Genomic DNA, 25,511 nt, shown 5'->3' with positions numbered 1-25,511 from the left:
GATGGTATCCAGTTCCTTTTTTTTTCTTAAATAGTTTTATTTATTTATTATTAGAAACAAAAATTGCGAGAAGGGAAGGAAAGAGACACAGAGACACCTGCAACCACTTGTGAGGCTTTCCCCCTGCAGGGAAATCCTCAGGGCCTTGGACCTGGGTCCTTGTGCTTTGTAACATGTGCACTCAACCAGGTGTGCCACCACCCATGACCCAATTCCCTTTTCTTTTCATTTTCTTTTTTTTTTTAAAGATTTTTATTTATTTTTGAGAAAGATGGGAGGAGAGAGAAAGAACCAGACATCACTCTGGCACATATGCTGCTAGGGATTGAACTCGCAGTCTCATGCTTGAGAGTCTAAAGCTTTACCACTGCACCACATCTGGGACAACTTCTTTTCATTTCACCACATTTTTTTCTTTTCTTTTTTAAAATAAGAATTTTAATAAGATGTAAAGAGAGAAATAGTTTATTGTGTTTAAATTTGCACTTTCCCCCAGTGAATGGGCTTTCAAATTCATTTAACTTTTGTCAATTTATAACTTAAAGTTGTTACACAGTTCAGTTATTGGAGAATTTGAAGTGTGTGGGTCTATTCTTTTCAATTTGAATACAAATTAAGTATTCCCAGTGAAAACTTATCATCCAAATGGAGATAATGCCCTAAGTATAGAAAGCATACAAAATTCAGACTTTTGGTAAAAAAATTAAAATATCTCATTACTAGTTTACACATTATTTATATAGTGAAGTGATAATATTTATGTGTATTTGATAAAGTAGGCCATAGTGCTATACTGTGTTGATATATTCACATTTATATTCTTAATGTAACTAATAGAACCTTTTAGTTTTTTAATTTTTTTTATTTATCTTTATTTATTTATTGGATAGAGAAAACCAGAAATTAAGAGGGAAGGAGGTGAGAGGGAGAGAAACTGAGACACACCTGCATCCCTGCTTCACCACTCATAGAGCTTTCCCCCTACAGGTGGGGACTGGGGGCTTGAACCTGGGTCCTTACACACTCAACCAAGTGTGCCACTACCTGGCCCCAGAACATTTTATGTACACAGATTATTTTAAGTTATTTCCTTCAAGCTTATTATAGAATTAGAGCTAAAAGAATTGTTTGCTATACAGAGATTGTTCTATTTTTGGTTGGTAATATAGCTCTACTTTAAATCTTTGCAACTCTCAAATGGAAATAGTTTTATTCTTTTTCTCAAAGGTTGTTTCTCAAGAACACTATAATCTCCAAGTTACCTCAGCAGGGTATTTGCAGTGCATAAGAAGATAAAATACATATGTTGTGTATGTGCTGGTGAGGTAGATCATTATTTTATTGCCATGCTGTTGGTATTACATATTCTTAAACCTGGGAAGTTTGCTCTTTCAATGTAAGATGAGTGGAAAGCAGCTCCAGATATTGGGTACTCTCGTATTAAAGTTAATAATACTTTTATTTCTTATTTGTATCTGTGACTGAATTCCTTTTGTCTTGGTTTTGTGGCAAAGTGTTGAGTTCAAAAGCACCTAGAGGAACATAGATACTGTTATACCATGCCAGAACACATGTTCCCCAGGAACACCTGTGTGCCTTGGGGGAAGGAAACTGCTGCACAAAAAATGGAAGTGATAACAGCTGTGGGTGTGGCTTAAAAAGGAGGTGAAGGCTGTATTTGTATGTTTAGAAGTTATACTTGTGTCCATGGCTTGTGGGCAAAGAGCGCTCTCTCTCTCTCTCTCTCTCTCTCTCTCTCCATCTCTCTGTCTTTCTTTTCTCTCTGTACTTGGGGAGTACATGTGGTGTTCTCACTTTTCCTGAATAAAGTTTAAAATTCCTGAAAATCATGCTTTCTCCTCAGTTCTTTGTTGAGATTATGTGTGATGACCCTTTAAACATGTGGGGAATGAACTTGGCCCATATTTCCCTCAATACAAAAAGGACTAAAAAATTAAAATTTCCCAGAAGTTCTTTTCCTTTACTCTTAAAGAAGTGCCAACAAGTGCTTTTGTTGCTTATTGGCTGTAGGTGTGTGTGTGTGTTTTCCTTTTAATGAAAAAATGAAACTGGGGAGTGTTTCCAGAGCTTTCAGAACTTTTTCCATTGAAATGCAAACACTTGTCTGGCGCCTCTGAAAATTCTGAGGGATTGTTAGGTTTTGTCAATGCTGCCAGTAAACCTGGCATGATTCTCCTCATCATGGTTAGTTTAAGTTCTTCTCTTTCCAAGTATATTCAAGGGAAATCAGCAGCTGACTGTCTCTTACAGAGGAAATTCTCAACTTGAATACTGAGCAGAAGAAGAACTTTTTCATTTCAGGCTTGGGACTATTAACTATAGACCTCAGAAGATTCTATGGCACGCCCCCTCCCCCACCCCCAAACTAGTCTTCACATCCTAACACATACTCTTCCTCTTTGCTGACCATGAACTGCCACAACCCTTGAGACAGCTTTCTATATAACTAGGAATACAAAGAACAAAGGTCACTTGTATGTTGTAAAGTTAGAACAGACACCCTCTTGGATTTTCTAATGCACTCATCTTAACTGGTTTAACAACTGATTAACTACAATTTGTGTTGTACTATACACCCCATATGCTCTATTTTCCAAACTATCAATGTAGCATAAAGCCAACAATCTTTCTATCCTCATTTCCTCAAATAGTATATATTGTGTGAATGTGTTATCCAAAAAAGCAAATGCCAGATTTTCATTCTGGATAGAGTAAACTGAGATATATCTTTCTTGTTTGTTGTCTTTAGTGTGTTATTTATGGTGTCTATTATTTTCAGTATGGTCATAGAATTACATAAGATACAACATATACATTATTTCAAGTTTATTTTTCTCATCTCATTAGTAGAATTTGTCTATTTTTCCTTTACCATTTTTAGATTAAACCCAGTTTTTAGTTAATCAAGTCATTTGTGAATCAGGAAACATGTCCTAACATGCCAAAGTCATCCTCAGTGGAACATAAGGAACCATCATCTGGGATAGAGATGAAAGTGAGAAATCCACGTGGGAAAAGAGCAGGGAAACACTCCATAAAAGCAAAGAATTCTCAGCTGCTAGATACTACTTGAAACATTGTGATCTAATAAATATTCTCAACCCTCATGCTCATCAGGTGTGACATGTGCAAATATCTTGCTATGACTGTGGTATAAAATTCTAGTTAAAATTTTGATTCTATATGTATTGGTAAAAGTCTGTGTGGCTCTGAACTCTAATGAAACAAAGTTCCAAACTACAGGTTTTAAATGGCAATACACTGAAGAATCCCAAATAGTTTAAAGTTATTATTTACAAGGCAAAATTTGTTTGATAATTAGCCATATAGCACAGGATATTTCCTTTTTATTTCACACACACACACACACACACACACACACACACACACACACACACACACACATTTCCCCTATTAAGCTAATATTCCAGACATGAGAACTGGGTAGATGAGAAGAGGTTGACAATGGTTAGTGTTGTTTTCCAATAAATGCAGTGAACTTGTTTACCACGGGGGGGAGGGGGGGTATCTTCATTAAGAGATTTCTAATGAAGGCAAAATGTATTGGTTAGAAAATCATTGAAACAGGGGAATCAGATTTTGATTAGGTGACCTACATATTTAAAAAAAAAAAAAGGAGAACTTTAAAAGTCACTGCTAGGGCATGAGAGATAGTACAATGGTTATGGAAAAGATATTCATGCTTAAGACTCAGAACTCATCCTGAGTTTAGTTCCTGGTGCCACTTTAAGTCAGAGTTGAGCTGTACCCTGAGAAAATTAAAATCATTTACTCAGTTCTTAAATGTTCCAGTCAACCAAAATGACCAAAGAACCAGTACAAACAAGTCAGTTTGAATTGTAGGGAAATACTCTCTCTGGCCAGATTACAAATGCACTTAAAGAAATTAAGAAGTTTAAGTAGTACAACTGATTAAGCACACATAGTACTAAGCTCAAGGACCTGTGCAAGGATATAGGTTTGAGTCCCCGGCCCCCCAACTGCAGAGGGGATGCTTCATAAGTGGTGAAGCAAGTCTGCAGGTGTCTATCTTTCTCTCTCCCTCACCATCTCCCCCTCCCCTCTCAATTTCTCTCTGTCCTATCCAATAAAATGGAAAAGATGACCACCAGGAGCAGTGGATTCATAGTACCAGCAATAACCCTGAAGACAAAAAAAAAAAAAAAGAAAGAAAGAAAGAAGAAAAGAAATAGAAAATAAATTAAGACATACTTGTTAAAAAATCAAAATGAAATATTCAGCTTTCTGCTATTAATGACTGTGCAAAATTTTTTGTTCCTTTATTGGGGCATTAATGTTTTAGATTTGACAGTAAATACAATAGTTTGTACATGCATAACATTTCTCAGTTTTCCACATAACACTACAACCCCCACTAGGTCCACTGTCATCCTTTTCCAGGGCCTGTACAACTTTTGGGATAATAAATCATCTTCAATTTTTATACTTGTGAAATATCAGATACTTAAATACCATAACAATGCAAAAATAAATGTTTTATGAAAATTATGGTAAAAATTCTAGATAAAAACAATTCTGTTGTGGTCTGGCAGGTGGCACAATGGATAAAGCGTTGGATTCTCAACCATGAGGTCCTGGGTTCGATCCCCAGCAGCACATATACCAGAGTGCTGTCTGGTTCTTTCTTTCCTCCTATCTTCCTCATGAATAAATAAATAAATTCTTAAAAAAAGAAAAACAATACTGTGGGACAGAGTGGTGGCGCACCTGGTTGAGTACACATGGTCCCAGGTTTGAGCCGCTGGTCCCCATCTGCAGGGGCAAAGCTTTGCAAGTGGTGAAGCAGTGCTGAAAGGGTCTCTCCTTCTCTATTTCCCCTTCCCCTTTTGATTTCTGACTTTATCTATACAACATATAAATAAAGATAATTAAAAAACTGAAGTAAGTAAAAACAACTCTGCCACATATCTAGACTCTTTAAAGCCATTTCTAGCATCTGCCATATGGTAGAGAGTAACAGGAATATGTGTGGAAGAGACAGACATCCAGAGTAAGGCAAAATAGTAAACTGTTTCAAATCAGCTCTTCTGTTACAAAGCAAACAAAGTAATGTGTCAGTTTGCAAAGAAATAAAATGAAAAATTGCTTTCGAAGGTCTCTGAACAGTGCCTGCTTTGAGGCATTGGAAAAATTTGATTTCAGTAATTGAAAGTGAGTTTTACTGTGCATGAACAATCAGCTCCACAGAAGAGCCTGCCTCCTTGGCCCACTGACTTGCATGATGTCTGAGTCAACAGTGCTCTCTAACCACAAAGAAGCAAGCAAGCCAGGTGGCTAGAGTCACATGTCTTTTCTTCCAGAAGCCCCTAAACATAGGTTTACAGATTAGCTGTTACAAACACCAATTAAGATCTGGAAATGATAGCAAACTGCTTCCCTGATATAGCCATATTGCTGAATCTTACCCAAATGAAAGTGTGGCTTTCAAAGTTTTTCTCTGATGCGCAAAGCATGGCCACACACAGCCACAACTTTCAACCACAACACAAATAGTCAAACTGTTTTGTTTGAATATTCATCACCTCAATATTAAAAATTACACATGCATTTCTACTTAATTCTTCTTCTTCCTCCCCCCCTTTTCCTGCCCCTTCCTCCTTCTCCTTCTACTTCTTTTAGAGCATTGCTCAGCTCTGGCTTATGGTGGTTCCAGATGCTGAATCTGGGACTATGTAGTCTCAGATAGGAATACCTTTATAAGTGCTATACTATCTCCCCAACCCAATACACATATTTTTTATCAGTTAAAGTACAAACAAAAACAAATAAAAATAACAAGATTATTTTCACATCTCTGAAAACAGAGATACTGAGTAATCATTTCTTGCTTAGAATTATGCTTCCAGTCTAGGCCTATTAATAAAATAGCACAAACCAGTCAAAATAATCTATCTAATACTTAATGGCCTTCAGAAAATATCACTCTTCTCTATCTTATTCATTCATTCTGTAATTGTCAAATCTTTAAAGATAAATTCCTCACACTGACATTCTATCCATCTCTGGTATAAGTTGAAGCAACTGAACATAAATTTCTAGAGATATCACCAAGCTCTGCAATCACTCATCTCTTCCATTTTTCGCAGTCTGCCAACCCATCCCAAGGTCACAGCATTTGAAAACTTAATAACAAAAATTTGCAGTGTAGAGTAAGACCTCATAAAAATATGATTGTGAGTTGAGAGATGGCTCAGTGGTAGCCCACAGGATTTCTTGCATTGAAAAAAAAGGAAGAGAGGATTCTGTCCCAGGTTCTATCCTTGACACCACCAACAGCTAGAACTGAGCAGTGATCTGGTCAGAAGGCAAACAACACTCACTTTATGTACACCAGTGTCTTTGATAGAACACTATTGATAAAAGTTTGTTCAACACATAAATTTTATTAAAATCAATGTTACTAGTGTAGTTCCTAAATGAACTTCCATTTATTTATTTTTCTCTAAAGAATTGAGAGAAATCCTAGCCAAAAGCAGGTAAGGGAAGATTTTCTTTTTTTTAATATTTATTTTATTTGTTTATTCCCTTTTGTTGCCCTTGTTGTTTTATTGTTGTAGTTATTATTGTTGTTGTCGTTGTTGGATAGGACAGAGAGAAATGGAGAGAGGAGGGGAAGACAGAGAGGAGGAGAGAAAGATAGACACCTGCAGAACTGCTTCACCGCCTGTGAAGCGACTCCCCTGCAGGTGGGGAGCCAGGGTTCGAACCGGGATCCTTATGCCGGTCCTTGTGCTTTGCGCCACCTGCGATTAACCCACTGCACTACAGCCCGACTCCCAAGGGAAGATTTTCTACATTAATACAATTCAAGCTTCTTTTTGTGTCATGTTTCCATGACTTACATTATTTCTGTCTTCCATAGTCCTGTTCCAGTTGGATCTGTATCAAAATAATCACAGTAGTGACTTCTGTGAATCTAGTTTTGGCACTAATTGCACTCTCAGTTGTTCAAGATTTCTACCTCAAATAGAGCTTTCACAATGCTTGCATAGTTCTAGCTAATACAATTCCTGCCAGCAAAAGAGAAATATGTGCAGTGGTGAAACTTGCAGTATTTGTTCCCTTTCAACTGTCATGTTTCCTGGGAATAACTCATTCTTTTTCTTTGCTCAGTTTGCTGAATCTGAAGAAAAAGCAAGAGTCCTTGTTTTCTTAATATTTGGCTTCCCCTTCTCTTCCCGGTAAAAGCTCCTCTCACTCCAGGAGCACCTTCACATGCATGAATGTGGACACATCTCACTTCTGTTTCTGTGTACATGCACTTTGCTAGCTCTTCATTGACCACTGCAAGAACTGAGTCTGCACACATGTCAGTCTGCACACATGTCAGTCCAGATGAGGAGATTAGATGCAAAAAAGGCTTGCTTTGAGTGTAAAGAATTGTGAAGTCCAAGTTATAAAAATGTCTGATATAGATGGCTCTGGTTTACCCAAGGAAGAAGGAGGTATATTTCTAAGAGGAGCAGAATCTTCTAAAAAAAAGTTCTAGGTTAAGACTTGGTTCCCTGTATCTGTTGCTATTTTCATAGTTCTTTGATTTACATTCTAAGCACCAATGGACAACAGAGTTCTAGTCCTTCAGTTGAAATATGCAATTCTGTATTGCACCAATGAACTCTAGGGAGTAGTGGGATGGGGTTTCAAGTCCTGGTGCATGATAGTGGAGGCAGACCTAAGCTGAGGCAGAAAACCAAGAAATTTTACAAATGTATCAACAACTGTATTTACTATAAATCAAATACTCCCAGTTAAAAAAAAAAAAAGAAATATGCAATCCTGGTGTCAAGTAGCCATGCATCTGATAGAGAACACAAGTCACAATGCCCAAAGATTTGGGTTAAAGGGCCTGGTCTCCACTTACAGAAAGAATTCAGGAGCAGTGAAGCAGTGCTTCAGAAGTCTCTTTCTCACTCTATTTTCCCCTTCTTAATGACTTCTTTATGTCTATACCCAATAAGTAAAACACTTAAAAAGGTAATTAAAAGTAAATGTATATATAATCTTTTTTACTTTATAGTAATTAATCCTCTAATAACATCTGTATTGCTTTATAAAACAATCCTTGATCTGTATCACTTGAAGGACTAACCATTTGTATCATCTTCCAGTGAGACTGTATATACAAATCTTCATTTTCCTCCTTTTAAAATTCCCTCTTGAGATAAGTCATTTCCTGAATCCTCTCTTCGTTTTTTTTCCTATAATGGAATGTCAACTTTCATGGAAGAGACAGCATGCTCATATTGATAAATACAAGTGGATGTATGCAAGATGGTGTTAAGTGATCATTAAGTGGGCTTTCTCCTCCTCTTCTTACTTCTCCTCTTCCTTTATTATTGTTTCTTACCTATATCCCCATTTATTGCTATTTGATTTCCATCCTTCTTAAAATATTCTCTTTCAGATAAAAATGGGCTGGGGATATGGATAAACCTGTCAATGCCCATGTCCAACAGAAAAGCAATTACAGAAGCCAGACCTTCCACCTTCTGCACCCCATAAAGATTTTTGGTTCATACTCCCAGAAGGATAAAGACTAGGAAAGCTTCCAATGGAAGGGATGAGATGTGGAACTCTGGTAGTGGGAATTATATGGAATTGTACGCCTCTTATCCCACAATCTTGTCAATCATTATTAAATCACTAATAAAATAAAATTTAAAAAAACTATACTTGACAAGATTTTAAGATTGAGAAGTTCCACGTAGCACCCACCACCAAAATCCTATTATCTCCTTTTCCCCAAGTAATCCTGATAGCTCTCATAGAGACAAAATGAGAGTGAAAGAAATTTAAGAAGCTTTCTTTAATTTCATGGGGGTGGTCCAGGCTAGAAGCTGAGCCTCACACATGACAAAACAGCTCACTGTCCAAATGAGCTATTTCACAGACCCAAGCATTAATGTTCTAAAGATTTGTTGGTACCCAGCACTTGGTACTAGATTCATTGTGTTTATATAATGAGGGCAGGGAGAAATTCCTGTTCTTCCTAAGCTATCATCTTGAATTTGATTGGACCCAACACTGGAATTGTCTATTTGAAGTTTGTAAAATTTTATAGTTAACATTAATACATTGCAGTTACCTCTTTACTTCAAAACACTATACATTGTAGATAAATGATTTATAAGTTCTCATCCCATCTAAAAAAGCCATATCAGGCTGACATATAGGTTATTCAAAAAACTTCCAACCTGAGGCACTAAAAAGGCACCAAAGAGCCCAAATTCAATCCCCAGTAACACTATAAGCCAGAGATGTGCAGTGTTCTGGAAGGAAAAAAAAAAAACTACACAAAAATCCCATTACCATTGTCTTTTATAATTGGGGAAATGAGACCAAGAATACATGACCCTCTAGAAGATTCCATATGAATATGTTTTTTGACATATAAAAGAATACCTTCCTCCTCCTCCTCCTCCTCCTATTCTTCTTCCCCTTGTTCTTCTTCTTCTTCCTCTTCTCCTTCTTCTCCTCCTCCTCCTCCTCCTCCTCCTCCTCCGCCTCCTCCTCCTCCTCCTCCTTCTTCTTCTTCTTCTTCTTTTTCATTACCAGGACTAGGGCTTCACCTCTCTGGACTGGACTGACTTTTTCAGGTAGAAGGAAAACCATAAAGAGGTAAACAGACACTACAGAATCAAAGTTTCCTCCAAAGCAGGTGAAGGCCTTGCTCAAAAAGTTACAAAGCAGGCACACTATCCAGGTGAGCTATTTTCCCAAGACTGAATGCTCTCTTTATCATAAGGAACATCATCATCATTATTTACATTTATTAATTATTTTCTGAGCCCTATTTACTTATTTGTTCACTCTGAAGTGTTATTTTTGTTTTTAAAACATATCTTGAATCTATGGTAGATAATTGTTATATAACAATTAATTACAAAGACTAATTAATTACTAAGACTACCAGGAGAGTGAGTATTCCCTGCTCTCCTTGTGATTCCAGGCAAGTGATTGAGGATAGATAATATATGGGCTTAACAGCATCCTGGGAACAATTCAGTGATGAGAATTGAGGAACTGAAGAACTGAAGCCGCTTATAAGAGGGGGTCTAAAGCCAGGATGCGGTAAGGGAGGCATTTGGTTTTACCATAACTTTGCATAGAAGACAGATATAATGCTCCACTCCACTCCATTTCACAGAACTGAGCTCAGACAGGTCAAGAGGCAAACAACCAAGTTAAGTGGTAGACTCAATGTTAAGGGATGATTAGGACACAGGACTTTGGTAGCCAGGAACTTTTGTTCTGGCCCTGTCACTGAGAGGGAGGAGAATTTGGAGAACACCTATGAAATAAACCAGACCTTGGGGCTGGTTGATGTTGTACTTGGTTAACTGCACACATTACAGTGCATATGGACCTGGGTTCAAGCTCCTGGTCCCCACCTGCAGGGAGAAAGCAGTGAAGCGGTGCTCCAAGTATCTCTGTGTGTCTCTCCCCACCTATATGCCCCTTCCCTCTAAAAGTTCTCTGTCCTATCAAATTAATTAAATAAATAAATAAATAAAAGTTAAAAAAAATCAGGTATTTTGTTTCCCTTACCTAGATGGAAGAAAAAGGAAGAACACCAAAAGTAGTAACAGGTATAGGTCTGTGGCTTTGAAAGAAAGAAGGTGGGAAGTCTCACAAGGGGAGGCAGGACCAATAAAAGAGTGCCCCTTAAACATGCCAATGAGAAGTTGGTTCCAGGTAGAAAGAGGTCCCAACTCCATCAAGTCTGCCATTTTGTGCAAATGACCCAAGGGGCTCTCTATACACTTGCTTCCAATTTCCTAAATACAGTTTATAATGCCTAGCTATGGCCTCCAGAATTTTTTGTGGAATAAAATTGGAGCAAACCATCCATCACAGAGGAGAGACTCTTCAGACCCATTTCCCCCACAATACTCAAGACTCTCATTTCTTTTCATTCCACTGTGCAATTGTACTATCATGAGAGCCATTACTGTCATTCTACCATCATTGTCATCATGATCACCCTAAGAAAGTTAATAGAACTTCTATAGTTTACAAATTCAGTGTCTGACCTTTTTTTAGGTGGTATATTTATTTACTTATTTATTTATTTATTCAGTTATTTGATAGAGACAGAAGCTGAGATGGAAGGGGAAGATAGGGAGAGAGAGAGAGGAAGGCAGAGAGAGAGACAGTAAGAGAGACCTGTAGACTTACATCACCACTCATGAAGCTTCCCCTTGCAGGTGGGAAAGGGAGCTTGAGCCTAGGTCCTTGAACATAGTAATGTGTGAGCTCAACCCAATGATCCACCACCTGGCCTATATTTATTTATTTATTTATTTATTTATTTATTTATTTATTTATTGAGAGAAAGAGGCTGGAGCATCTCCAAACCCAGGGCCTCAGATATACAATTCCTGTGCTCTACATACTGAACAGCACACCAGTGGCCTCCATTTATATCTAAAAACAAAGAGTAAAGTAGCATCAAATGCCAGTAATGCTACAAGAGTCTCTAGAGTATCACACATAGACTTCCAGATTGCTGTAGGGTTTTTTGTTTGTTTGTGTGTGTGTTTTATTCTTACTGTCATCTAAAGTGATAACTAGAGCCTGACAGTTTGGGAAGGTCAGACTTACTTCATGGAGAAAATACATATTGAGAACTATTTTTAAAAAATCAGATACTTTTGTGGCAGAGAGAGAAGGGAAAGGATTAAAATTAGAGGGGACCAGGTCCTGTGGGATAGAGCATATGTTCACATGTATCCATAAATTAGGGCAGAATATATAACTGAAAGCAAAAAAACACAATAGTCTGCAGTGAGTCAGTATCAAGGTGATAATGAAATAGTGTCCACTTAGACCGAGATAACCTCCTCATCTATTTCCTATTACAGTTCTCTCCCTCACTCCAAAGCTAAACTTCTCAAAGCAAGGACTGCAAAAGCTGAATAAGGGCAAGAGTCTGCCATACTTTTTTTTTAAATTTTTTATTTAAGAAAGGATTAATGAACAAAAACATAGGGTAGGAGGGGTACAACTCCACACAATTCCCACCACCCAATCTCCATAACCCACCCACTCCCATGATAGCTTTCCCATTCTCTAGCCCTCTCGGAGCATGGACCCAGGGTCGTTGAGGGTTGCAGAAGGTAGAAGGTCTGGCTTCTGTAATTGCTTCCCCGCTGAACATGGGCGTTGACTGGTCGGTCCATACTCCCAGTCTGCCTCTCTCTTTCCCTAGTAAGGTGTGTCTCTGGGGAAGCTGAGCTCCAGGACACATTGGTGGGGACTTCAATCCAGGGAAGTCTGGCCAGCATCCTGGTGGCATCTGGAACCTGGTGATTGAAAAGAGAGTTAACATACGAAGCCAAACAATTTGTTGAGCAATCATGGATCCCAAGCTTGGAATAGTGGAGAGGAAGTGTTAGGGAGATACTCACTGCAAACTCTAGTGTACTATTGCTTTCAGGTATATATTTTGCAGTAATTTATGGATACGTGTGTACATAAGCTCTCTCTCACAGAAATTGGTGTATATCTAGGTTATGGGACTTTGTTAGAAAGTGAACTACCTGAGATGAAATTAGAGTGTACTATAAAAGGAAAGGTCTCACCCGAGTAATGAAGCTGAAGGGTTGTCATTCCACACGTGAAGTCTCCGGACACAGTCAGGTGAAGCATGTTGAGGTGGCAATCGTTGTGTTGGTTAGGTTGTGATCAGCAGATGCAATATTATTTGGTTTGGATTGGGAGATGCATACGGGAAAGTGGGCCCTATCCAAGGGTTCCAGGACTGGGGGAAGTAGGGGCTCTATAGTGGAGATGTGAGGTTCCTGCTGTCTTAGGGTTCAAAAAGACAATTGATAGTTAATGTTATCATCACATTATTTGGTAATTGGGTTAACTTTGAAAAGTCCTTTTGTTATGGTTTGCTGTACAGTATCCAGTATCTTGTATATAGCTGTGCTATTGGATGCTTCTAATCTACTTGGTCTAGGCTTTTGAGAGAGTCCGCGTATCAAATACACAGCCTATATATTAAAAGGATTCAGTTTGTGTTTTAAGAAACTTTGAGACATACAATTGATTTTTCCCTTCTCATATTAATTAACTACTGATTTATATGTCTACATTTTGCTAGGAGTGTACATAAACACCATTCCCACCACCAAAGGACTGTGACCCATCCCTCCCGCACACTCCCACACCCCACTGGCCCAGGAAGCTACATGTCTACCCCTCACCACAGGGTTTTTACTTTGGTGCCCTACTTACAATTTGATCAGGTCCTGCTTTTAGTTTCCCTTTCAGATCTTCTTAATCAACTTCTGTTGATGAGTGGGATCATCCCATACTCATCTTTATCTTTCTGACTTAGCTCACTTAACATAATTCCTTCTAGCTCTGTCCAAGATGGGTCAGAGAAGATGGGTTCATTGTTCTTGATAGCTGCATAGTATTCCATTGTGTATATATACCACAGCTTTCTCAGCCACTCATCTGTTGTTGAGCACCTGGGTTGCTTCCAGGTTTTAGCTATTATGAATTGTGCTGCTATGAACATAGGAGTACACACCTCTTTTTGGTTGGGTGTTATGGAGTCCTTGGGGTATAACCCCAGGAGAGGAATTACTGGATCATATGGAAGGTCCATGTCTAGCCTTCTGAGAGTTTTCCAGACTGCTCTCCACAGAGGCTGTACCAATTTACATTCCCACCAGCAATGTAAAAGGGTTCCTCTGTCCCCACATCCTCTCCAGCATTTGTTGCTGCTGTCCTTTTTAATGTATGCCATTGTTACAGGAGTGAGGTGGTATCTTAGTGTTGCCTTAAATAGTATTTCTCTGACAATCAGTGACCTAGAGCAGTTTTTCATATGTTTGTTAGCCTTTTGGATCTCCTCTGAGGTGAATGTTTTGTTCATATCCTCTGCCCATTTTTGGATAGAATGGGGTCATTTGCTTTTTTGGTGCTAAGTTTGCTGAGCTCTTTATATATTTTGGTGATTAGTTTCTTGTCTGATGTATGGCATGTGAAGATCTTCTCCCATTCTGTGAGGGGTCTCTCTGTTTGTTTAATAGTTTCTTTGGATGTGCAGAAGCTTTTCAATTTTATGTAGTCCCATTGGTTTGTTTCTGCTTTAGTCTTCCTTGCAATTGGGTTTGATTCATCAAAGATGTCCTTGAGGTGTATGTGGGAAAGTGTTTTACCAATGTTTTCCTCTAAGTATTTGATTGTTTCTGGTCTGACATCTAGGTCTTTGATCCATTTGGAGTTGATTTTTGTTTCTGGTGAGATAAAGTGGTTCAATTTCATTCTTCTGCATGTTTCAACCCAGTTTTCCCAGCACCATTTATTGAAGAGAGCCTCCTTTTTCCATTTAATCCTCTCGGCCCCCTTATCAAAGATTAGATGCCCATAGGGGTGGGGATTTACTTCTGGGCTTTCAATTCTGTTCCACTGGTCTGTGTGCCTATTTTTGTTCCAGTACCATGCTGTTTTGATGATGATGGCTTTATAATATAGTTTAAGGACTGGGAGTGTGATTCCTCCATTTCTGTTTCTTTTCCTTAAGATGCTTTTGGCAATTCTAGGTGTTTTCAGGTTCCAGATAAATGATTGTAGTGTTTGTTCTATTCTCTTAAAGAAGCTTGGTGGAACTTTGATGGGTATTGCATTAAATTTGTATATGGCTCTGGGGAGAATATTCATTTTGATGATATTTATTCTTCCAATCCATGAGCATGGGATATCTTTCCATTTCTGGGTATCAGTTTCTATTTCCTTGAGTAGCGACTCATAGTTTTCAGCATACAAGTCTTTCACTACTTTGGTCAACTTTATTCCTAGGTATTTGATTGATTTTGCTGAAACAGTAAATGGGAGTGATTTCTGGATGTCATCTTCTTCAGATTTAGTGTTTGCATAAAGAAATGCCACTGATTTTTGTACATTGATTTTGTAGCCTGATACCTTGCTATATTGCCTGATAACTTCCAGTAATTTTCTACTGGATTCTTTAGGTCTTTCTATGTATACTATCATATCATCTACAAATAGTGAGAGTTTGACTTCTTCCCTTCCAATCTGTATTCCTTTGATTTCTTTCTCTTGCCTGTTTGCTATGGCAAGAACTTCCAATACTATGTTGAAGAGTAATGGTGACAGTGGACAGCCCTGTCTAGTCCCTGATCTGAGGGGGAATGCTTTCAGCTTCTCTCCATTGAGTATGATGTTGGCTGTAGGTTTGCTATATATAGACTCCACTATCTTGAGGAATTTCCCATCTATTCCCATTTTTTGTAGAGTTTTGAGCACAAATGGGTGTTGGATTTTGTCAAAGGCTTTCTCTGCATCTATTGAGATAATCATGTGGTTTTTGGCTTTGCTTTTATTGATGTGGTGAATGGCATTGATTGACTTATGGATGTTGAACCAGCCTTGCATTCCTGGGATGAATCCCACTTGGTCATGATGAACAATCTTTTTGATGTGTTGCTGTATCCGGTTGGCCAAGATCTTGTTTAATATTTTGGCATCTATGTTCATCAGAGATATTGGTCTGTAGTTTTCCTTTTTTGTTCTGTCCCTATCAGCTTTTGGTATCAGGGTGATGTTGGCTTCATAAAAGGTGGAAGGGAGTATTCCTGTTTCTTCAATCTTATGGAATAGCTTAAGAAGTATGGGTATTAACTGTTTCCTGAAAGTTTTGTAGAATTCGTTTGTGAAGCCATGTGGTCCAGGACTTTTGTTGTTGGGGAGATTCTTAATAACGGTTTCAATTTCTTTGTCTGTGATTGGTGCATTTAGATTTTGTAGTTCTTCTTGGTTCAGTTTTGGAAGTGCATAGGTTTCTAGGAATTGTTCCATTTCTTCCAGATTCTCTAGCTTGGTGGCATATAGTTCTTTATAGAAGTTTCGGAGGATTCTCTGGATTTCTGTGGTGTCAGTTGTGATATCTCCTGCATCGTTTACAATTCTATTAATTTGAGTCTTCTCTCTTTTTTGTTTGGTGAGTCTGGCTAGGGGTTTCTCAATTTTGGTTAATCTTTCAAAGAACCAACATTTGGCTTCATTGATCTTTTGTATGGTTCTTTTATTTTCGATGTTGTTTATTTCTGATCTAACTTTAGTGATTTCTGTCCTTCTGGTTGCTTTAGGGTTCCTTTGTTCCTCTTCCTCTAAGTCCTTGAGGTGTGCAGTAAGGTTGTTCATTTGGGCTTCTTCTTGGTGTTTAATATGTGATTGTATGGCTATAAGTTTCCCTCTCAGTACTGCTTTAGCTGTGTCCCAAATATTTTGATAGGTTGTGTCCTCATTTTCATTAGTTTCCAGGAACATTTGAATTTCCTGTTTGAGTGAGTCTCTGACCCAGTGGTTCCTTAAGGAGCATGTTGTTTAGTTTTCAAATTCTATATCTTTTAATAATTTTCCGTTTGTTGTTAAATGTTAGTTTTACTCCACTGTGGTCTGAGAAGATACTTGGGATGATTTCAATGCTCTTGAATTTATTGATGATGTCTTTGTGGCCTAACATGTGGTCTATCCTTGAGTATGTGTTATGTGGATTTGAAAAGAAGGTGTATTCCAGTTTGTTGGGGTGGAGGAGTCTGAAAATGTCCAAGAGGTCTAGTCTGTCAATCTCTTCATTCAATTCTCTTGTATCTTTATTGGTTCTCTGCTTTGTTGATCTGTCTAAGTGTGAGAGTGGGGTATTGAAGTCTCCCACTATTATTGTATTACTACTGATGTATTTTTGAAATTCTTTCAGTAGATGCTTAATGTATTTATATGGTCCCTCGTTGGGTGCATAGAGGTTAATAATTGTTAAGTCTTCTTGGATGATTGATCATCTAATCATTATGTAATGTCCTTGCCTATCTTTTATTACTTTATTTAATTTAAAATCTATCGTGTCTGAGATGAGAATGGCTGTTCCTGCCCTTTTTTGTGGTCTGTTAGCCTGTATGATAGTTTTCCATCCTTTCACTTTAAGTCTGTGTTTATCTTGTTGTGACAGATGGGATTCTTGCAAGCAGCATATGGTTGGGTTATGTTTTCTGATCCATCCCCCCACCCTGTGCCTTTGATGGGTGAGTTTAAGCCATTGACATTTATTGATATTATGGATTTAATGTATTGTAGTGCCATTGTTCTAAAAAAAAATTTGTTTGCTCTGATATATTGCAAGTATTATAGTGATGCTCTTGTTTATAAGAGGTCTTTTAGTACCTCTTTCAGGGCCGGCTTGGTGATGGTTGCCTCCTTTAACTGTTGTTTATCTATGAAGGTTTTGATCCCTCCATCTAGTTTGAATGAAAGTCTAGCAGGATATATTATCCTTGGTTGAAACCCTTTTTCATTCAGGGCTCAATAGATATCTTGCCACTCCCTTCTGGCTTTTAGAGTTTGAGTGGAGAAGTCTGCAGATAATCTTATGGATTTTCCCTTGTATGTGACTTTTTCTTTCTCTCTTGCAGCCTTTAGGATCCTTTCTTTATCGTTACTTTTTCTCATTGTGACTATGATGTGTCTTGGTGTCTTCAGGTCTGGGTTGATTCTGTTTGTTACTCTCTGGGCCTCTTGAACCTTGATATCCTTTCTGTTATTTAGGTCTGGGAAGTTTTCTTGTATTATTTCCTCTAGAATGTTTGCTTCCCCTTCCTCTCTTTCTTCCTCTGGCAGGCCAATTATACAAATGTTACTTCTTTTGAGATCATCCCATATGTCTCTGTTGTTGTTTTCAGTGTCTCTCAATCTCTTTTTAAGCTCTTTCACCTCTTTCTTGGTTTTTTCTAACTCATCCTCTGTCTGACTAATTCTGTTTTCTGCTTCTGTTAGTCTGCTTTCCCTTGCTTCAGCTTCTTTCTTCATTACAGCTATTTCAGCTTTCAGTTCTCTAATTGCCTCAAGATAATCAGTATTTTCCTTGGGGGTCTCAACTGTTGTTTCCCTAATACTGCCATTCCTTTCCTCCAATGTTGTTTTCATTTCTGTGATTAATAAGTTTATTATTGCTTGCATACTTTTCTTATCTATGGTTACTTCTGGCTGATTTGTAGTTTCTTCTGGGCTCTTGTCTTCATTCATTGGAGTAGCAGTTTTATTTGTTTTTGATTTACCCATTTTTTTATTTATGTGTTTCTTTCTTCTTTTTTTTATGCTCTGTTGTTCCTCAGTTGTTGTGTCTTGAGTATAAGTAACACTGTACTAAATACCTTTATGACAATTGCACTCACCAACCTCCGGAATTACAGTAGCAACTGAAGTAAGTATTGAAGTAGTTTAATCGTTACCAGTTAGCCAAACAATTTCTCCAGTCCGTGAAAAAATAGTAACCAAATCCCAGTGAAGAAAGACAAAAGAAAGAGAGGATAGCAAGATTAGACAGTTATGCAAATCTACTATCCACCGTATATTCTAGGGGTGACAAGAGGGGAAAGGGAACTAGAGCAGAGATACACACATAGAGAGTCCGCTATGAGTCAGATATCTTCCCCAAAGTAATTCAAAAATTCAGAAAGGCAAAGAAGAAGGAAGAAGTGTATGACAAGATTAAAAAAAAAAGAGAGAGAGAGAGAGAGACAAGAGAGAGAAAAGGGAGAAGATAAGAAAAAGAGTTGTAATTAAAGAGCAGTGCAAGGAACTTCCCAAATGTGTATCAGTGAATTCAAAAAAAGCACCCTGTTTGGTGGTGTGTGGTATCCTGCTAGGAGCTGGTCCCCAGGGACTGCTTATGGCGGGGGTGGGTGGGAGGAGGTATGCTTGAAAATTAAAAGGAAGAAAAAAAGAATTTTTTTCTCCTACTCTAATTCTTAACCCAAATTAAGTTATAGTCATCTCCTTGTCACTGCTATGACACCTTATTGGCTGGCCGCTAAAGGCAGAAAATCCTATTTTTCCAGGGGATGTGTTCAGAGCTCAGCGGCTAGCAGCTTCTCAGTCCTCCATCTTCCAGGAAACCCCCCCCCCAGACTTTTTTAAAGGATTTCTGGAAAATGAAAACTAGCTCCAAGTCCTTTGATCCAATGAGAGCTATATTTAAGAAGTCTTTGGATCCGCTCTCAGGGTCGCGGTGGTCCCTGGAGACTCCCAAGAGAAAGCCCCCAAGCTACAGTGCTCCCTCTGGGTCCTCTGCCGGCCGCCCAGCAGCGCTCTGCAACTGGCGACGGAGGAGCCGCCTTCCCGGGCGGAGGACAATGCCCGGCGCACCCGCCTTGCATGGCGCTGCCTGGGAAGTCTGGAGCCCCGCTAGTCCGTGCCACCTTTACTATAATTCTTAACCCAAATTAAATTATAGTCACCTCTCTGGTGACTATAATTATTGACTGGCCTGCTAAAGGCAGAAAATCCTACCGTTTCCAGATGTGATCAGAGCACACGCTGCTAGCAGCTTCTCAGTCCGCCATCTTCCGGAGATTCCTCGAGACTGGCATACTTTAACAATGACTCTTTAGTCACTATCAGGCCATTCCACCAGCTGGGGCCCTAACTGGGGAGTCCTGAGATTCCCAAACAGACTCTATGGGCCTAGAACTCAAATAAATCCCTCTCTCCATTGATACCGGTCATTTCTATCAGGAACAACAAAATAGACTCCTTTGTGGGCCCCCATAGGACCTTGCCCTCAACTTGAATCAACAGTGGTAGAGAATGTTCTATCCTCTGAATGGGAGGATGGACAACATACTCTATGCTACACCTGAGAAAGATAGGTAGATACTGGGCCAGCATGGAATGTTCCTACTCATGACCACAGAATGTGAGCTCAGAGCTAGAGGGATGTAGAGGTCACACAGGCTCCTAAGCTAATAATGGGCGCCAGATCACATCAAATCAATGGGGATTATTGTAATACTTATACCCCTTTCCCATACTAGGGAGCTACTCTCTTCCCTAGTCCAGTTTTCTGGTCCTTTTTCCCAGCCATGATATCATCTCCCCAGACAATAATTAGAATCCACCAGCATATCAGATTTTAGGCTCAGGCAAAAAAATAAAATAAAATAATATAAAAAACACTAGTATAGCTACAGGCCCTTTGAAATATAACTAAAATATGCCTACTAGCTATCTACAAAATGGAGGACCCTCCAACACTTCATCTTTACTATTCCAGCCTTTATGTCCATGATTGTTCAACAATTTGTTTGGCTTTTGTATTAACTCTTTTTTTTAGCCACCAGGTTCCAGATGCTAGCCAGATGCGACCAGACTTCCCTGGACAGACAACGCCACCAATGTGACTTGGAGCTCTACTTCCCCACAGCTCTTCCCCACTAGGGAAAGAGAGAGGTAAGCTGGGAGTATGGATAGACCTGTCAATGGTCATGTTCAGCGGGGAAGCAATTACAGAAGCCAGACCTTCAACTTTCTGCATCCCACAATAACCTTTGGTCCATACTCCCAGAGAGTTAAAGAACAGGAAAGCTATCAGTGGAGGGGATGGTATATGGAGGTCTGGTGGTAAGAAATGTGTGAAGCTGTACCCCTCTTATCCTATGGTTTTGTCAATGTTTCCTTATTATAAATAAAACATTTTATAAAATGCCAGGAGAGAGTTCATATGATAAGACAATAAGGTATGTGCCTTACCATGCACACAATTCAGGTTTGAGCCCTGGCACCACATGAGTGAGCTACAGCACCAGGGGAAGCCCCAATGTTGTGGTATCTTTCTACTTCTTCCAGATGTATAGAAATAGCCCAGGAACAATGAAATCCCATGTATGCATGCAATGCCCAAGGCAGGCACTACCAAAAAAAAAGTGTGGCAGGGGGCGGGACAGGGGCAGTCTAAGAGGAGAGGATTATCTTTTTGATCCTGAGCTGCCTTCTTAGAGGTGAATGGTGGCAAGGTGTTGGCACATGGTCCTCTTAGTAGGTATACAGGTACGGTATGATTTACTGGGTTTACCACAACCTGGCTGCCTAAAAGCATTCTTAGCTTCCTAGTCAGGGGAGGGGATGGGATATGGAGTTCTGGTGGTGGGAATTGTGTTGAATTGTACCTCTCTTATCCTATGGTCTTGTCATTGTTTCCATTTCATAAATAAAAATTAATAAAAAGTAAAAAATATGAGTCTTTCTGTATGATAATAGGTGTCAGTGATTCACAATATGTAGATTTAGCTCTTTTAAAAATATTTTATTTATCTTAATGAGAGAGAGAGAGTGAGAGAGAGAGTGAGAGAGAGAGGAAGAGAGAGAGATTCCAGAGTACTGTTCAGCTCTGATTTATGGTACAGCTAAGGATTGAACCTGGTACCTTAAAGCTTCAGGTTATTCTTTGCATAACCATTATGCTATCTCCCCAGTCCTGGTTTAGTTCTTAATATGTTCAAATTTGAAACAACTACTACCACATTCTACTTAGACAATTTGCCCCTCTTAAACATTTTGGTCCAATCCAATGGATGACAAAGTATTCTACTTTCCAGAAAACCAACTTTTCTCCTATAACTGCTTAGGTAGCCTTTAAAATGCCCAAGCAACCAGGAGTCGGCACAAAGCACAAGGACCGGTGTAAGGATCCCAGTTCAAGCCCCCAGACCTCCACCTACAGGGGGGTTGCTTTACAAGCAGTGAAGCAGGTCTGTAGGTACTGTCTTTCTCTTCCCCTCTCTGTCTTCCCCTCCTCTCTCCATTTCTCTCTGTCCTATCCAACAACAACAATAAAACAAGGGAAACAAAAATAAATAAATAAATAAATAAATAAATAAATAAATAAATGATATTTTAAAGGGAGTCCAGCGGTAGCACAGCAGGTTAAGCACACTTGTCGCAAAGCACAAGGACCAGCATAAAGATCCCAGTTCCAGCCCCAGGATCCCCACCTGCAGGGGAGTCGTCTCACAAGCGATGAAGCAGGTCTACAGGTCTCTATCTTTCTCTCTCCTCTCTGTCTTCCCCTCCTCTCTCCATTTCTCTCTGTTCTATCTAACAAAAGACAAATGACATCAATAACAACAACAATAACCACAACAACAATAAAAAAAGGGCAACAAAAGGGAAAAAAAAATAAAATGCCCAAGCAAACTCTGGATTGTCACAGTAGCTATAAGAGATAAGGTGTAAGAAAAGAATCCAGTTGTACAACCACATTTCTGTTTTTTTTTTCAAGCTTCAGATGAAATACAGTCACTCAATAAAGTCCTTCTATTTCTCTTTCCCTCCCTCTCATCCTCCCTCCCCACTCGCCTAGAGAAGGGAACCCTAAACCCTTTGGGGTCCTGCCAACAGCACCAAAAGAATCTCTTGACTGTTTTCCCAGGGAATTCCTACCTTAAATGTCAGCAGAGTACACCTCTCTAGCCAAAGCAGAGACTGCCTGGATGGAGTTAAGGAAATAGTACCTGCAGCACCCAAAGGGGAAACCTGGATCTGGGAGCCTAGGGCCAGGCAGACTGACTTGTGAACGGCTACATGTCCATTGGAAAGACTGAGGTTTTCCCAATGAAAGAATAAGAAACAAAGTCAGACATATTGGCTCCTTGAACTGTTTGTTGTTTTCGTTTGCACTTGTTGGTAATCTATAGTTCAACAAACCACTCTGAATCAGAACAAAGCAACTTTGCTCTGAAAAGGGAACCTAATACCTTTAAAGCCCTGGTTGTGGTTGCTGCTATTGTTGTTACACTGTTTATTTGTTTTTAATGAATATACTGACATTTAAGTGTGTGTGTGTGTGTGTGTGTGTGTGTGTGTGTGTGTGTGTGTTGCGGAGGGGGGGAGTCTCAGCATGATGCTGAGACTCATGAAAAGAAAAAAAACAAAAATAAAACTATGAATTGTGATTGAAGTCATGACCCCCTACCAACATGGAGCCCCCTCTGTCTGGTCTGAGGCACTGCTAGCATTAGGAGTGTTTTTGTTTCAGTCTTCCATCTCGAATCCCATGAAGAAATATTCAAAGTTGTAAGGGCAGGGGTTGGAAAAGGTCTTCACAAACCCCAGAGATAAACATCAACACCCAAGAAAAACTGTATGGTATGGAAGATTAGCAATTAAAAAGCAAAATGAATCCAATAACTATGTTTGCTTGTTTGTTTGTTTTTGCTGAGTATGCTTGTGGTTTTCATTTATCCTTCTCTTAGTTTCCTCATATGTTAATTATTAATATCTATAGCATCCCCAAGCTACTCAACTGCCTGACAGATAAGATGGATTTTACATCAATATGCCATGTTACTATCTTCCCTCCTAAAGATCACTGCACTATTTGTGAGAAAAGTCAAGCAGATTTAATCAATGAATTCTAATTCCTTTTATAAAATTAATCCTCTTAAAATCATCAAAGTATAAAAAGAAAACCCCTCCAAATATCATTTGGATCTAGGGCCAGACCAATTCAAAAGAATCAATTTAGAAGCTTTTTTTTTCATGTTCACCACGGGGCCCTCATTTTTAGTATCCCCACCACTGCCACACACTCTGGATAACTTCTTTATTTCATCTTCACAGTCTGTACACAGCACCACAGATAATTCTACTGGAAGTCTCTATGAGGATCCAAACACAGGGCCAGGCAAATGGTTGATTATTGCACAAAGCTGAAAGTGTTGGAGGAGGCTCAATAATACAAATAGGATGATAAGTAATACCTCATGAGAAAAACCACCTGTAGGAGGTGAAGGGTTAATCCCTGGGCCAATTGAAGCTGCTCAGCTGAGAGTACTAACAAGTGTTATGAACTGATGCCAATGAGGGTGGCCCTTCCTTAGGAACTAGACTGTCAGAACATCCTACCAGGACAGTGATCAGCCAGCCAGAAGAAAGGGAAAGGGTCTGAGAAACCGTGGTAACCAAGTGTTGCTGGCACTTTTGTAAAACGGTGCCAGGCGGGAACTACTAAGTGCTGGGAATGAATGCTAATGAACCTGAGGCAAGAAGGGCTTGTAATAAGTGGACCTGAAAATGTTTCTCAAGAACCAACCACCCCCAGGGAGTGTTACTCTGCCAGTCACTACAGATTTGACCACCGGTCTCATTCACAAGGAAGACCCTAAAATATGTAGTGTTGTTATTTGGGTCCATCGTCCTCACACAACCCTTTTGACACAGTGTCCCATGAGTCAGACCTATTATGTAATTATATTAGCACATCTCCCTAGAATGCCAACATTTTTCCAAAAAAAAATTTTTTTTTTACACCATTTAAAAGAAAACCTCAGGGGAGCAGGTAGTGGAGTGGTGTATCCTTGGTTGAGTGCACATGTCACCATGTGCAAGGACCTGGGTTCAAGTCCCCACTATCAATATGCAAGGAAGAAGCTCCATGGGCAGTGTAACAGTTATGTGGGGGTCTCTTTTTCTCCTTCTATATCTCTCCCTCCCTTTGATTCCCCTCTGTCTGATCAAATAAATAAATAAAAGCCATCAAGGAGCAGTAGATTCATTATGCAGGCACCCAAACCCAGCAAAAATCCAAGTGGTAAAAACTATAAAATAAAATATAGTCTCACACTAAATTCTGAATGGTAAGTAAGCAGGCTTAAGGATCAACAGGAATTGCTCTGGTTTCCTTTCCCCTCTCAACAGAATTTATTACAACTCCTCTTGGGGAGTTGTAATATTTCTAAATGACTGAAACCACTGATGAACAAACAACCGTGTGCAAACACGTTCTGGAAGATATAAAAGGGATATTTGTTATTTGAGACTACTTGAAACAGTAATAAAATACTCCTCTGAAACTAACACTCAAAATTTTGACTCCTTTCTAATGGAAGCTTTTTGCTCATTCCTCAAGTACCTGAACAAGACCAAGAAAACACAAAATCGTAATTGTGATATGAACATACAACAACTTCTCTTCTCTCTTCCGTGTTTCTAGTCACAGTTGCTTCTGAAAAAAAAAAATTCCAATGTAGAATGAGATAGTAAATGAAGAGGCAGTGGGGAGTGAGAACCCATAGGTAGACGTCAATAATTATGACAGATTTGAGTTGAAGGGTAGAATCATAGATGATCACTGTATTATTTAAAAGACAATTATACAAAATAAAAGAGGGGAGCAGGTATTCTACTGGTGACAGAGTGTCACAAGCCAAGGATGATGATTATGCCAATTCTACGTGCCATTTATTGGAAAATAATAATATTGAAATGATGTTGTAGGCTGCTAGTTCTCACACCTGGAATTCACCAGATTTCGTAGTCAGAGAAGCCTTTATGGGTATGCACTCTGTGAAGTTATACAAACCTTGCATTTGGACCCACCCACATTCATTAACATCCTACTATTTTGACATTTAAATTTTCATATTTTTGAACAAGGAGTACTGATTCATTTTACACAGGGCCTCACAAATACAAATTATGCAGTCAGTATGCCCTGACATTTCTTGATATTAAAATTCCATATGCGTTTCAATAATTTTGTCTCCATTGAAATCTTTTCTTTTTCCCCTCTGAGCACTGCTCAGCTCTGGTTTATGGTGGTCCCAGCTTTGAACTTGGGACTTTAAATGCCTCAG

At 39.1% G+C, this 25,511-nt stretch overlaps 1 long non-coding RNA gene across 1 annotated transcript in view; it reads right to left on the bottom strand.

Moving 5' to 3' along the window:
- LOC132533156 (uncharacterized) overlaps positions 1-25,511 on the bottom strand; it is a 42,716-nt gene that overhangs the window by 15,602 nt on the left and 1,603 nt on the right. The window lies entirely within an intron of this gene.

Source organism: Erinaceus europaeus, chromosome 15 (assembly GCF_950295315.1).
Source record: "Erinaceus europaeus chromosome 15, mEriEur2.1, whole genome shotgun sequence".
In the NCBI taxonomy this organism is placed as follows: Eukaryota; Metazoa; Chordata; class Mammalia; order Eulipotyphla; family Erinaceidae; genus Erinaceus; species Erinaceus europaeus.
The sequence above is the reverse complement of the archived record's forward strand: the minus strand, read 5'-3'. Positions and strand labels throughout refer to the sequence as shown.